This window comes from Amphibalanus amphitrite, unplaced genomic scaffold (genome assembly GCF_019059575.1).
Source record: "Amphibalanus amphitrite isolate SeventyFive unplaced genomic scaffold, NRLGWU_Aamphi_draft 001738F_arrow, whole genome shotgun sequence".
Taxonomy (NCBI): domain Eukaryota; kingdom Metazoa; phylum Arthropoda; class Thecostraca; order Balanomorpha; family Balanidae; genus Amphibalanus; species Amphibalanus amphitrite.
Genome location: NW_024883231.1, coordinates 47,258 through 59,452, shown reverse-complemented (window position 1 = coordinate 59,452; position 12,195 = coordinate 47,258). Strand labels below are relative to the sequence as shown.

General features: G+C 51.9%; 1 protein-coding gene across 1 annotated transcript in view; it reads left to right on the top strand.

The window, feature by feature from the left end:
• Positions 1-12,195, top strand: part of LOC122374920 (discoidin domain-containing receptor tyrosine kinase B-like) — a gene marked incomplete at its 3' end in the record, with an annotated part of 55,587 nt that continues 43,392 nt past the window's right edge. Inside the window, exon 1 of the mRNA XM_043353979.1 lies at positions 1-214. The remainder of the gene's footprint in view (positions 215-12,195) is intronic.

The following is a 12,195-nucleotide window of genomic DNA, read 5'->3' as shown; positions in this document are numbered from 1 at the left end:
GCGAGTGTGTGGGGGTGTGTGGCAGCTGCGAACGGGGACGCATCGTGCGTGCCGGTTCATCGCAGTGACCTCCCTCGGGCCGAGCCCGGTGACCGGTGTGACCTCCTCAGAAGGAGCTAGTGACTGGTGCAGGACACTGCCGGGCAGCCGCGGTTTGAGTGGTCGCGAAGTGTTCACAGGAGCTGCTCAGGAATCTCCGGCAGCTTTCTTCACTGTAAGTAACCCATTATCGTGCATGGCTATACACGTGTACAGATTGGCGTTATTTGGCTATAGGATGGCGTTGTTTCGTAGCATGGTGTTCATGCGGATGTCCTGCTCGTTGGATTGATTGTCGGGATGGGATTAAAAAAAAAAACTATCAACTAATACATTGGTCTCGTTGACCTCTCTACAATATCAGTAAAGAGAAGTGGCGCGTGTTCGTATTTACAATCCCTGTTGTCGTGCGGGCACAAGTTTCCTTGAGGAAGATGTGCTTCACGTGGGTAAACATCATTGAACGGGAACATGAGGGAAATCGGCGAGTGTAACAATGACTTGATATAATTCATCGCTAAAAACGCATTCTTTTCCGAATAAGCGGATCTTGGAATCACCGTTTTTTTATGATTTTACTTCGCGGATATCTCCTCCTCAGAACAGCCAGCCTTCGTCAATGACCGTAGCGCGTATTTTGTTCGGAGGCTCACTTATAACGTGCCAGTGACCTGTCTTGACATGAAAATGAGGCTGGTGTCACATGAGCATCAAATGTAAGCTACCTTACTTACATTGCCACCCTCGTGTCCATTATAAAAAATATGTGCACATGGAGCCGATAGCATAGGTTAGGTGATCCAATATGCTTCAAAGCCTAAACCGTTCGCTTCATTTCTAGCTCTGTCAGTGGGGTCGTATAAATTTCACCAAAATGCTCGGTCAGCTGCTTCAATGTGCATCGAGCGAAGCATAACTCCTGAGCTGCAGGCCTTCCTGATCTTAGCTGCTGAGCTCCCAACGCCCCCTCTGAGCTGACCCGCCCGGTCAATGGTCCGCTGCTGACCCCCATACCGTTCCACACCACGTGTACCCATGTAGGTACCGCCGCGTACCACCTGCGTTGTACCGGTACCTATCTGAGTCCCGATACACAGCGTTCGCAGGTATATCGGCAAGCGGCTCGGCTGGACCGGTAATATCGCTCATACTCCGTGTCGTGCGTGTTTGTCCACGGCTTGTGGAGCTGGCACTATCTGACAGCGGGACGATATATTGGAGCCCTGCTCCGGATCGTCCTGTGCGGGTACACGTGACGTCACCACGCACATATATGACGTCATTACAGCAGTGATAGGCTGGGTAGCCGCTCATTCCTGGTCCTTATTGAAGAGGAATACAAATTGGAGAAAAAAGGCACTAATCGTTACATATAAATTTGTATCTTCTGTGCTGCATTCGGCATTATTGAGCTATGAATATGCCTATAAGCCCTATATGGGCCGTTCCTATACCAATGCCTATCTATTCGTTTAGTTTGAACCCTGCTTTGCTTGATAAAAAAAAACAATTGTTCCACTCGTTACTCATATGACATTGTTCGTATTGAACCATGCACTCACTCGGGAAAAGCTGTTGTGCATGTTTCTACGGTCGTTCGATGGAGCCAGTGTGTCCCCAGGGCTGGAGGCTCCAACGGTAGCCCATTCGAGGACATCCGTTGTCACGCGATGGCCAGCAGGCCGTCCCTGAGGGGAAGGGGCTCACCGCGGGGCTGTTTGATCTACCGGCGTCGTGACCCGGTCCGTGGCCGGGGCCTGGCGACTGTCGACGGCGCGGTCACCTAATCCTCGAGCCAATATTGCATGTCGCTCGGCTGTGAATAATGCAGCCTGCTGGCTCACCAATCCGCTCCTGCTGCGAACCGATTTGGCGACAAAACAAACTGTACGACCAGGGACTTAGCCTCTGAACAGCGTGAGAGCGGCAGTCTCACCTTGTAAGGAGACTGAGAGCAAGGTGTCAAGCTGGAATAAGACTGATGAAAAGTGCTTTTCAAGAGCCGACCGCGGCCCCGCAGCACTTGGGCTGTCCCCACTTCGCACCGTCACCGGGCGCCCTCAGTTCTTGCCTCGTCAGAGCACTTAATCTGATTTGGAGTGGCCATTAACGGGTTTGTTGGACGACAGATTCTGCGCCGCCCTGCTGTCCCATTTCTTCTTTTCGTGACGATTTATTTTATCCCCAAAGCGGCTCGAGTCTAAGACTGACGCGAAATTCGGAAGGGTTTCGTCTATTGGATTAAGGTCAGAGGTATTCTAGATGTGGGACAAATATTGGTTTCTGTTTTGGTCCGATAAGGCATAATGAGTATGTAGGAAGGTATTTGTGTTCACAACGATTTCATTTATTTTTCTTAAAAGTAAAACATTGTTAATTTTATAATAAATCATCCGTAATTGCTCTCACATAACAAGGATGTAAGGCGGCAGGACTTTATATTGATGATCCATGTTTCCCGTTTGGATATTCAACAGGCGCCCTCCATATGTGCGGGCCACACAGAAGCTGACGCGACACCGAGCTCTCCCCCGTTTCCCCGGTGGAAAATGTGTGGTGCCCCTGTATGGCGTCATCAGCGTGTCATTTATCACCACTTCAGACCGCTGACGGTCGCCCGCGGCGGTCCCGACGCGCAGCGACGCGACGTTTTTGTCGCGAGGCGCGAGGGCCGGGCCGAGAGGAGCGCCCTCCCCTGCTCTCCCACACCCTCCCCTCCCCTGCCCGTCGCCCGGCGCCCACTGTGACGTGAAACTGAATGCAAATTACACGCCCGTTGGCTGAGGAAGGAAGCGAATGAGCTCTGGTGAGTTTCATTTGCGGTATTTGGGCTCATTGCGAGACCGCGCGCCAGAGACGTTGGGTGAATATTTTTGTCGTGATGAATTAATTCCTGTGAAGCCGACCTTCCCGTTGTCTGTTGCTGTTCACGGAGAGCTCTCAGGAGATTGTCTGAGCCTTGTCGAACACTCTGATGTTACGGTGTGGCCGCTGCTCTCTCCGGAGCCATCCGTAAGGCCGGTGTGTCCGGATTTCGAGCCGTGCCACGTCTCTGTGGTTTATGGCTCCTCGGCGCAGAGGCCGTGACGTCATAAACACATTGTTCGGAACGGGTCCATGAATCCGCTCCGGACATCTCGCTCCGAAAAATCGGAACGTCCGCACAGGTAGCTCATGTTTTCATGAGATTACCTGTCCGGATGCGGCACCGCAAAACTTTTCTCTCGATGGTGAACCATTGATTTTTCGGGCACGAAATCGGTCGTTACTTTTGCGCAGCTCCACAATCGTGTTCGGCAATAAACTGCAATATAAAATTGCACCAGTATACGGCCCATGCCTGTCGGCACTCTGTCACCGGTTCACAAATTCACGGCCGTGTCCGGGTGTGCGGGGCTATTTGCTGCGGCGGTCGATGCCCTCCTAACGACCAGCGCAAACGAAGGCTCAACTGCCGGACAGCCGAAACGAAAGTGCAGCGCTTATATAGATTGGGACGGCCTGGGGAAGGGCTCCTACAACTGAAACGAATCGAACGATGCTTATGTATGCTACTCATTGGATGGCGTCTAGGGTAAGCAAAAAATGTGTACAAACTACAAAGTGCATAGAAATGAATAAGTATCAGTGTACACAGCACGCCAATGTAATATTCACTTCAAGCTACTAAGCATTCTGCTCAATCGCCGTTACGGACACACCTGCCTCTTCTCTATAGACTCAAGCTTGGAGATTAGCATTAGGCAAGCAGAATGCTGAAATGCATTTAACTGTTTTAATTATTGTAGCATGGGCCGATTACCTTCACTCGACAATAGAACAGACGGCGGCAGCGTGTGCGAGCTTCAATCGCAGCCCATGCAGTGCGCGTGCTACCCTCTGTCACTTCGAGATTAAGTTGGCTGGGGGAACGCCTCGGGCCCGAGGGGGGCGTGGGCATTAATCCATATTGTTCGCTTCCCTATAGAAACTGTGAGCCAGCGCTGCCCCGGGGAGTGCAGCAGAGATTGATTGCACGTCCGCTCTGCGGCTTCAGTAATTACGTCGGCGTCTGACACGCACCGGCGCCGCTCCCACGTCCCGCCGAGACGCGGAGGAGAGGAGAGGAAGGAGCTGCGACAGCGCCGGCTGCGCGAAACGGCCCAGTGACGGGCACCAGAGGAGAGCTCTGAGGTCAGAGTTCAGAGTCGGCACTGAGCGCCGCACTTTTATTGGGAGACGTTGTGATTAAAATAGGCAATGTAGTCATCCGGCTCAAGCTGTAGTTTTGTAGAGCTGACACAAAACATAACAACACCCAGTGTCTTCGAAAGATCAATCTGAAGAACTTATACCACCTGGTCTCACATTTATTTCATTTTATATTTATTTTTCACCTCAGAAGGATGTTGCGTGCGTTTCTTTCACACCATCTTGCAGGAGCCGCGTGTGCCGTGTGCAGGTTCGGATCCATCGTCGCACGTCCATACGTCAGAGCTGGGTCTGTGTGGGGCGCCAGCTGCACTGGCCAGCATAATTTAGGACTGGCCGTTATTGTCCGTGGAGCCACGCTAGCCGTATTGATCGGGCTCTATCGTGACAAACGGAACATGAACGAAGGCCGTCCGGGCCGGCACCGACGGCCGGGGACGCACCAGGTGAGGGATGCCCCTCCTGGGCAGCAGACAGACTAAAATCGGCAAGGCGGAGTCTCAGACCGTACTATGACCGATGGATGTGAAGGGAGACTTATGGTCCAGGTCGCAGTGGCCCTGTCCTGGTTAGTCCTTACTTCATCTAGTGATGAAGAAACTTTCACTTCCTCTCCCAGCTCATGGCTCAGGCCGCCGACCTGGCCCCGGATTGGCCCCGGTGAGGCCAGCAGCCTCCGTCGCAGACCATTTCTTCTCATCGTCAGCTCATTAGGGGGCGTCGCGTCCATTCCGCTGTAAAATTGGCCGGTTCCGAGGGATCCGAGGCAATTGCTGTCTGTCGGTGCCGTGACGGCGGCGGCCTTTGTGGCCGTTCCGCCGATCACGACACTCAGATTGTCATTGTTTCTGACATGGCCGAGCGCACCTACCAAGCGTACCTGTCGTCAGGGGCAGTGCTAGGCTTCTAGAGACTACAGGTGGTGGACACGGAGCCAAGACTCCTCCAAGAAGAGAAGCAGAATATGGATCTGCTAATTGTGACCTATATTTTCATTGATGTCGTTCTTTGATTGGAACTTTTTTCGTATTTTTACTGGCGTGGTATGCTGCTCTTTAGCTCCTCCCCAACCTCGCACAACATTTCAAATGTGACCACCTCATGCCCCGAGTGCATGGACTTGTTTAGTGGTGGAGACTTGCGCGCTCACTGGTGCAGTCACCCTCTCGCTTTTCGCTCACACAATCGTGCACAGGTATGCATTATTCACACCCGCGCGACGTCTCGTGTGTGGCCAGATCCCGCTGGACACGTCACATATAGCCTGGTGTTGCTCATTCAACACGGACCAATGCAAAAATGTGCAAGCTGACGCGATGATTAAGTAAACCGGATTCCCATTACCATACAATTTGTTTAATCAATGATCTGGTTGTGCCGATATCATCCATCACGACCTCTGATCTGCCCGATATAAGGCACGCTATTTGTATTAAGTTCCTACCAGCTGAGATAATTGACAGCACTTTGACCGCCCGCCTGCGATGGCCATTTATTTGTCTTAGTTTGGAGGTTCATTTGGTTTCGGCTGGCTTGGTCTGAAGCTTTGCTTTGGCTCTAACCGAATACGACCAGTCTATTGAACTTGGCTGAGATTCTGTCCTGACCTCATCCTTACCCCACGATGTAATCGGTGAACGTTGCTCGATTCGCAATGATCAACGATAAAGATGTTTTATAATTTTGACTTGAAAATCACCCAATACGACATTCCAGCTCTGACAGCTCAGGGTCTGACAGCTTGTAAAGCGAAAACCAATCACTATACTAACCAGTATAACGCCTTTTGGGGCGACTAACGGAGCGAGCGAGAGGATGGGCCTTGCACGTGCGAAATTGCGATGGGTACGTCCAACTGACTTGTGCACGGCACCCTACTAACCGGTCTCTAGCGATGTGCCAAATTTGGATACAATCGGCCCAGCCGTTCTCGAGATCTGGAAGCGGCACCCTGCACGTGCGCACGTGCAAAATAGGTCCCAACTGACTTGTGCACGGCACCCTACTAACCGGTCCCTAACTGTGTACCAAATTTGAGCGCAATCGGTCGAGCCGTTCTCGAGATCTGGAAACGACCCCTGCACGTGCGCACGTGCAGCAGCACCCCAACTCTGGCACATGGATATGCAGTGCCTAGTGGGTACCTACCTACATGCCAACTTTCAGCGCAATCGGCCAAGTAGTAACCAAGATATTGCAACAATTACAAAACTGACACCTCTTCGTTTTGCACGTGGCACGTGCATAAGGGGTCACCCACACGCTTCGGGAATAGTCCAATACTTGGTAGAAGGAATGAAGCTATCCTACAAAAATTACCGCATGTAAATCGGTCAAGTGGTTGCTGAGATATAAGCCTCGCAAAAGCGTCCGCACGGCCGGCCGGCCGGCCGGCCGCTCATACACAGAAATTTCCGTTAATCTAAGGAAAGACTACGCTCGCTTCGCTCGCTCCGTAACAACTTTCAAGGCTCGAGGATCTATACCAGTATAGCGCCTTTTGGGGCGACTAACGGAGCGAGCGAGAGGGTGAGCCTTGCACGTGCGAAATTTCGAGGGGGTACCTCCAACTGACTTGTGCACGGCACCCTACTGACCGGTTTCTAGCGATGTGCCAAATTTGAGCACAATCGGCCCAGCCGTTCTCGAGATCTGGGAGCGGCACCCTGCACGTGCGCACGTGCAAAATGGGTCCCGACTGGCTTTTGCACGGCACCCTACTAACCGGTCCCTAACTGTGTACCAAATTTGAGCGCAATCGGTCCAGCCGTTCTCGAGATCTGGAAACGACCCCTGCACGTGCGCACGTGCAGCAGCACCCCAACTCTGGCACATGGATATGCAGTGCCTAGTGGGTGCCTACCTACATGCCAACTTTCAGCGCAATCGGCCAAGTAGTTACCGAAATATTGCAACAATTGCAAAACTGACACCTCTTCGTTTTGCACGTGGCACGTGCATAAGGGGTCACCCACATGCATCGGGAATAGTCCAATACTTGGTAGAAGGAATGAAGCTACCCTATAAAAATTACCGCGTGTAAATCGGTCAAGTGGTTGCTGAGATATAAGCCTCGCAAAAGCGTCCGCACGGCCGGCCGGCCGGCCGGCCGGCCGGCCGGCCGGCCGCTCATACTCAGAAATTTCCGTTATTCTACGTAAGACTCCGCTCGCTTCGCTCGCTCCGTAACAATCGTGTCCTTTTCTTTTATGATCTCGCGTCCCTATGTCACCGATGTTCCCACCGTAAAATGGCCCCGTGAGACTGGTTGACGACGCGATGGTCTGACCCGAAGCGTCCGGGCCGTCCCGTCGTGGCGGCGCCCGCGGCCGACCACCAATGGCAGGAGCACGGTGGTCCGCCGCCACCGTGTGCCGTCAAACCGCCGTTATTTGCTTATCTTGAGCCATTGATGCCAGCCGTGTGCTGCGGTAAATTGGCGAGACGTCCCACCAACCGCCACCGTGCCAACACGGGGGACGGCTCCGCCGGGGCGGGAGTCCCTCCCCGCCGGCCTGACACGGCGCCAGGTCATAGAGACTGCGGGGGATAGGGGGAGGCCAATGGGTGTAGCAGAGCTCATCGACAGCTTGAAACAGTTGCAAAACTACCTGGTGGAAGCTAACAAAGGACGTTTTTAGCTTTATTAACCAATAACTCAACCAGCTCTCCACCGCAGCAGAGCTCATCATCTTGCCCGGTTTGGAGCTCAGCACAGCAATGGGCTTGTCTAAAACAAAGTTACGCTACAAATTACTCTCTTTTGGCTTTGTTACAAGGACAAATATTAATGGCTCCGAAAATTAACCTTTTATATGCAGATCCGCATGTTGCTTTTCATAGACCTCTGCATACCGTTTACAGAGGCCTATGCTCTTCTTCATTATTCCAGACCCTCTTGTGGGGCTATTGCTCGCAGTTTTGCCTTTCCTCGGGAGCCGTGGACACCCATTCTTCTCCGCCGTCGCCGGCAGGGAGGTTCCTTCAGTCAGCAGCTCCGTGTGGCCGGTAAACAGCCGACTCGAAAGGCGCTAAATAAACGCGCCAAGAGATATTCATTGCCGCCATTAATAAGGCTCCGGCGCGGGAGGTGCTGGTGAAAGGAGGACCGACTCGCGAGGCGTGCGGGTGTGCAGTCTTGGCGAACACACGCCGCGCGGCTTCATAGGAAGACTGAGGAGGGACCTGTCTGCTGGACGGTTTCAGAGAGAGAGAGAGAGAGAGAGAGAGAGAGAGAGAGAGAGAGAGAGAGAGAGAGAGAGAGAGAGAGAGAGAGAGAGGGGGGAGAGAGAGAGGAAAAAAGTAAAGAAAGAAATGGAAATTGGTGGATTTAATTGCGTGAATTTCTTCCAACTGTGACAGAAACTATCAATCATGTATGTGTCCGAAAGATGCCTTAGTTTTCTGAGATGATGTGTCGAGGGCCTCCGACGAATTTGTGTGGGAGGACCAGCCAGGTCGCTGTCCCTCTCCGCTCTTCATTTGGTCGGGGCGGAAAGTTGGTCCCAGTCCGGATAATTATTCACCGTCTAATACTGATTGCATGTCCGGCCCTGTCACATATGTCATGCAAAGAGCGACGCTAAGCGGAAAAGCCTTCATGCTTTATAGGGCTCCTCCTGGTAGTCCGCAGGACACGGATACCGCCCCGCATGAACCAGGGACGTAGCCAAGGGGGGGGGGGCGGAGGGGGCGCCCGCCCCTCCCTTGGGGTTTTCAGGAGGCCCCCCTGAAAGGATTCAGGCCAACGTGGGCCGAAGGCCCACGTTGGCCTGAATCCTTTCGGCCTGAATCCAACTGGCCAAAATCACGTCGGAGGCGAACGAAATTCACGCGGGAATCTAAAAAATGACGTCAGAACAATCAGGGCCCTCTGATCAGCCTGACAAGTGACAGCTAGGGCCCTTCTCATCTCCTCACTAGTGTCTGTGTCTGACCGTTAGGGCCCTCTGACTCCTCAGTAGAGAGGAGGCCCTCTGTGGGTAGGAGGCCCTGTGTAGAGAGGAGGCCCCCTTAGAGAGGAGACCCCCTGTAGAGAGGAGACCCCCTGTAGAGAGGAGGCCCTCTGCAAAAAGGAGGCCCTCTGTAAAAAGAGGCCCTCTGTAAACAAAGAGGCCCTCTGTAAAAAGGAGGCCCTCTGTAGAGAGCAAGCCTTCTGTAAAGAGGAAACCGTCTGAAATCAGAAGGCCCTTTGAAGAGAGGAGGCCCTCTGTAGAGAGGAGATCGTCTGAAGAGAGGAGGCCCTCTGTAGAGGAGGACTCCCTCAGTAGAAAGGAGGTCCTCTGTAGGTAGGAGGCTCTCTGTAGAGTGAAGGCCCTCTGAAGAGAGGAGGCCCTTCGCAGAGATGAGGTCCTCTGTATAGAGGAGGTCCTGTGTAGAGACGAGACTCTGAAGAGAGGAGGCCCTACATAGATAGGAAGCCCTCTGAAGAGAGGAGGTCCCTGTAGAGACTAGAGAGGAGGCCCTCTGTAGAGTGGATGCCCTCTGTAAAGGAGGCCCTCTGGAGAGAAAGACACCCTCAGCAGAGAGGAGGCCCTCTGTAGATAAGAGGCAATCTGTAGAGAGGAAGCCCTCTGTAGATAAGAGGCCCTCTGTGGGCAGGAGGACCTCCTTTTAGGCCCTCTTTAGGCAGGAGGTAGTCAAAGACAGCGTCGTATATTAAGTACATAGAGTGGAGGCCCACTGTAAGCAAATTACCTTCTGGCTTCTGTTCCCTGCTACTCTCGTTCTCAGATCTCACTATAGTGAGAACTGAGAACTCAGGAAACTGTACTTACAGAACAGACTCCCAAACCGCGTCGCCGCCCACTGTAGGAAGGAACAGGGGAGGAGGTCCTCTGTAAACAGAAGGCCCTATCCTATGTAGACAAATTATTTGTATAAATGCGCTCAAAGAAATCATGCCGGGTGCCGTCAACGGTTTTGCCGTCAACGGTTTTACCTGCAGTGGCCGCAAAAACTGCCAAAATAGCCGATATTTTCGGAAACCAGTTTTCGGCAATAACTTTCGTCTCAAAATTTGCACGAACTTCCCTTTACCAGCATCTTGTTCCTCTCGTCAAGACGTGTGGAATGAACTATCAATTGGCCTTGAAAGGTCAACTTGAAAATTTGGCCTTAGGTCAAGGTCATGACCTGACCGATAAGGGCTAAGTTCCATATCAGTCCATCCGTATCGTCGAGCCAAACACAACTAAGGTGTATTCATCGCTCTAGCATGCCTCTATCAAAAGTTATTCGCGAAAAAGTCAGATACCATTGGTGACCTGAGATGACCTCAGGGTTATAAAAAGGGGTCACGGGTGCCATTGTCATGTTCAGTGTGTCAAAGATACAAGTAATTCAGTGTTTAAGAGTGTTTATAATGACTTCCGTCTAAAAGGGTGACTTTCAATTTAACCCTCGCCGGACCTATTGGTTTTCTACATACGCGCCGGCCGAGGGGGGGGGGGGGCGGTTACGACCCCCCCCTCGCCGTTTCGCCCCTGGTGGAGCTAGCGCGTCGCGAAAAAAACGAGCGTGTGCGCCGTTACGAGACGCAGAGATTGGTACCCGATTTTAAGGTCCTAGGTCAACCGGTGACCTCTGAGGTCAGGTCAAGTGCCGCAGGGTACGGTTCAGTTTTTGGTGAATAACTTCGCAAAAAACGGCCGCAGAGCCGCGATTTTGACAGCATCGTGTTCGCCTCGCTCAGGCGCGTCGAATGATATAATTTTTGTTCGGGTCAGGTCAACTTGGGGTGTTGACCTCAGGTCAAGGTCAGGTCAGCACCCTAAGGTCTTGAAGTTGGTCAAAAGAGGTCATGTCGCATATCATTCGATTCGGCAGGTCTTCCTGAGTCCATTGGTGGCTTCCCCGACTCGCTAGCTCAATTTGATCAAGAGTTATTGACGAAAAACTAATATGACATTGATGACGTCATAAATGACGTCACGCAAGGTCAACATTGCAAAAGTGACGTATCTAACCTTGCAAGGAGTGCATCAAATCACGATTCTGTGTGCTTGAGATAGTTGGAGATCGTTCCCGGCGCCAGAATAGCAGTTTGAATTTTCCCCCATAGACCTATAATGGTGAGGTCACGAAAATGACCTGACCTCATATGACCTTTAGGAAAAATCCGAGATATACAAGATGTGAGACTCATAATGGATACTAGATCCTGCAAGTTTCATTTCCCTGTGACATCTCCTCTGGCAGTGAGGGCGTTGCGAAGTTGCGACATCTGAAGACAGTGCAGAGGTTCACTTATGACGTCATAAGTCAGTGACCTGACCTGACCCAAAAATGCGGTTGGTGTCAAAAGATCCGGCTTGAATCAAAGGTCAGGTATGCCAAGTTTCAGCTCTCTATCGCCAGCGTGTTCGGAGCTATCGCGAAAAAAAACCCTATGGGGGGCGGCACCCGCCCCCCCCCCTCGGCCGGCGAGGGTTAAGGTCGCAAAATTGACCTGACCTTATGTCATCGATATCAAAATTCCAAGACATAGTTGTTAGTGTACCAAACCGTTCGCCTGGTCATGACGCGCCGATTGGTACCCAGCGTGACCTTCCTAGGGCAGATTTTGAAGTTGACCTATCTATGTAGGTCGTTATAAACCATGCTATTTGTTATGACCTCTGGCGACCTCAATATTGACCTGACCCAAAAAAAGTTGTTTACAAAAGTTGTAAGTCGTTCAACGAACTATCAAACGCCGTTGCCGTTTGTCGCTACGATTCGTGCTTTTCGAGTTCTGATGGGGGCCAAAAAGGTCCCCGCCCGATTCAGAGTCTTTCAGAGCCCCGTCATCAGAATAAGAATAGCAATTAAGCAGCGAAACAAAGCCGATTCAAACGGAATACAAAACGCGCATCTTTTGATATGGTTCTCGTTGGATAAGGTCGATCCAACGATAAGGTCGCGCGTTTTGTATTCCGTTTGAATCGGCTTTGTTTCGCTGCTTAATTGCTATTCCTATTCTGA